This window comes from Sinocyclocheilus grahami, unplaced genomic scaffold, assembly GCF_001515645.1.
Source record: "Sinocyclocheilus grahami isolate Dianchi unplaced genomic scaffold, SAMN03320097.WGS_v1.1 scaffold800.1, whole genome shotgun sequence".
Classification (NCBI taxonomy): Eukaryota; Metazoa; Chordata; class Actinopteri; order Cypriniformes; family Cyprinidae; genus Sinocyclocheilus; species Sinocyclocheilus grahami.
In genome coordinates, this window is record NW_015505979.1 from 13,316 (window position 1) to 16,035 (window position 2,720).

General features: G+C 35.1%; 1 protein-coding gene across 1 annotated transcript in view; it reads left to right on the plus strand.

Annotated features, from left to right (window-relative positions):
- Positions 1 to 2,720, plus strand: part of LOC107561947 (VOPP1 WW domain binding protein) — a gene marked incomplete at its 5' end in the record, with an annotated part of 34,847 nt that overhangs the window by 10,663 nt on the left and 21,464 nt on the right. The gene's annotated exons all lie outside the window — the stretch shown is intronic.

Consider the following 2,720-nt stretch of genomic DNA (forward strand, 5'->3'; position numbering starts at 1 on the left):
TATATATATATATATATATATACATACATAAATATATATAAATGGATTGGTTGCAAATGTAGCCTAGTTAATGACAAAAACGCTTGACTCTTGAATACAAATTATTTATTAATTTATTACTTACAATAGCTTATGTAACAGGGTTGAATCGCTGAACCTCAGCCAACGTCAACACTGATTTAATTAATATACAATTAGATGATTTATGTTATAAGATCCAAATGATGCTACTTCCTGAGTGTCATTAATTTACATCCTACACGCTTACGACAGTTAGCAGAAGCTAGAGATTATGGTTTATAAAGGTGTAAATATGGTTATGTTTCTTACACAAACACACTGATTCGCTTCAGAAGGCCTTTATTAACCCCCGGAGCCGTGTGGAGCACTTTTAATGATGGATGGATGCACTTTATTGGGCTTCAAAATCTCGGCATACATTCACTGCCATTATAAAGCTTGGAAGAGCCAGGACAGTTTTTAATATAACTCTGATTGGAATCGTCTGAAAGACTTTTCATTTTTGGGGTGAACTATCCCTTTAATTTGCGAATTGGGATTTGTGCATCTAATGCACTGTTGGAAGTGTCTGCTAGGAATCAAACGTCCCTCTCTAGTCGCTGCTGTTTCCATCATTCTCATGTATGCTGCTGTCGTTCCTCTGACTGGACGTTAGGGACATGCACTCTTTTAGTGGTGTGTCTGAAGTCAGAAGGCTCCTCTCAGTGTGGTGAAGATGCCCTGATGGCAGTGTTTGACAGCGGCTGAGCCGTATTGATTATTGAACCGACAGGCTGTGCTGCCGTCTATCATAATGGATGGATGAGTCCAGTGTAATGGGATACGGGAGTTTGCTGTTCATGAGCGACACTTCATCCATCAAAACACAAGCTAAACGGAGCTGCACCTCAGAGATTCACAAAGACAGCAGCGGGTTACAGTCTGCGAATCATGATGATACACAATGCTCTCTGAATGAAAAAAGTAATGTTTACAACCTTCAGTGTATTTGCTTCTCTTATATTGCAGGCAGTAAATTAAATGAAATCAACCTAAAAAAAAAAAGTTGCACAATAAATAAATTATTTTTGCATTTTTACGTCATTTACACCACACATACATTATATTATATTCATGAAGTCAGTATGGGTGCTGCTTGATTGTGGATAAGTCAGTTTGTGTTTGGTTGTCTGGACATTGCTATACGGTTACTGAAGTGTTCTGTGTGTTTGCTTATGCTTACTGGCTCAAGTCAAGTGCAGTTTAGTTTCTTTGTTTTATTGTCCACCAGTCAAATATTGTCCAGTCTCTTAGAAAAGTAATAGAAAGCGGGCAGATTTTGAGATGTCATTCACATCTGTAGCACAAATGCTGCAGGACAAGTTAAAATATTAATATTGAGGGGTTTATTTTTACTTCTACTACTTTTTTACGTGTACACTACAGTTCAAAAGTCTGGGGTCTGTAAGATTTGTAATGTTTTTGAGAGAAGTCTGTTTTGTTCACCAAAGCTTTATTTATATGATAAAAAGTACAGTAAAAACAGGAATATTGTGAAATATTATTAGAATCTAAATCAGCTGTGTTCTGTGTGAATCTCTGTTAAACTGTAATGTATTTCTGTGATGTGCAGCTGTATTTTCAGCATCATTCCTCCAGTCTTCAGTGTCACATGATCTTCAGAAATCAGTATAATATGCTGATCTGCTGCTCGAGAAACATTTCTGATTATTATCAATGTTGAAAACTGTTGTGCTGCACAATATTTTTGTGGAAACTGTGATGCATTATTTAAAAAACTAAATCTTACTGACGCTATACGTATATGTATATATATTAATAATTGTAACTATAAATCTTTGCATGAATTTTGAGAGCCAGATTACAAAAACAAAATGACCATCAATAAAAGCTCCTGCAAAAATATTCTATAATATATTGTGGTATTCTATAATTTATCACCGATACCAATAACCGATAATTATGTATACTTGGAAGCTTCAGAGAAAAAAAAAAAGTTAGAGAAGGGATTCTTGAAACAAATGCATTTATTGATGCATCTGTGATGTGTATGTGTGGTCTACAGGAGGAACAAATGAAGATATTCATTACAAATAATACTGAGTTAATGTGTAGGGTACAACAGTGCTAAAGGCTTATCGGGGGAAAAGGCACATTTGATTTTATTTTCCTCTGAACCACTTGGTAGCACAAAAACTCAGTTTTTCAGTGACAGAAGAATATGTAAAAGTATGGTATTTGTGGTAAAAAGCACCCCTAATGTTGGGGTTAAAGGCACAATAATTGAAATGATAATAGCTGGCTGACCTTTTAAGCTGCTTTTTGTTAAAGCTTTTAAAAATGTTTTTGAGAATAAAAAAGCAGATCAAGGAACACAAAATTAATACCCACGGCTCCTGGCGATATATTGAGGTCTTATGAAGCGAAAAGATCAGTCTGTGTAAGAAACTGAACATTATTTACAACATTATTAACTCTAATCCAGAGCCTCAGGGAAATCTGATTCTTTCCCGTGAACTGGTTTAATTCTCTAGTTCGTTTATGTAATCATGCGATGACGTAATGTATACACAATTATATTATTAAAGCACCCAATAATGATTTGAACCATGGATGTTTTACATGTCTAAAGCATATAAAGTGAATAAACTCGTCTTCATCAGCTCACCTTTTTACGTAAACAATAAACCATAAAAACG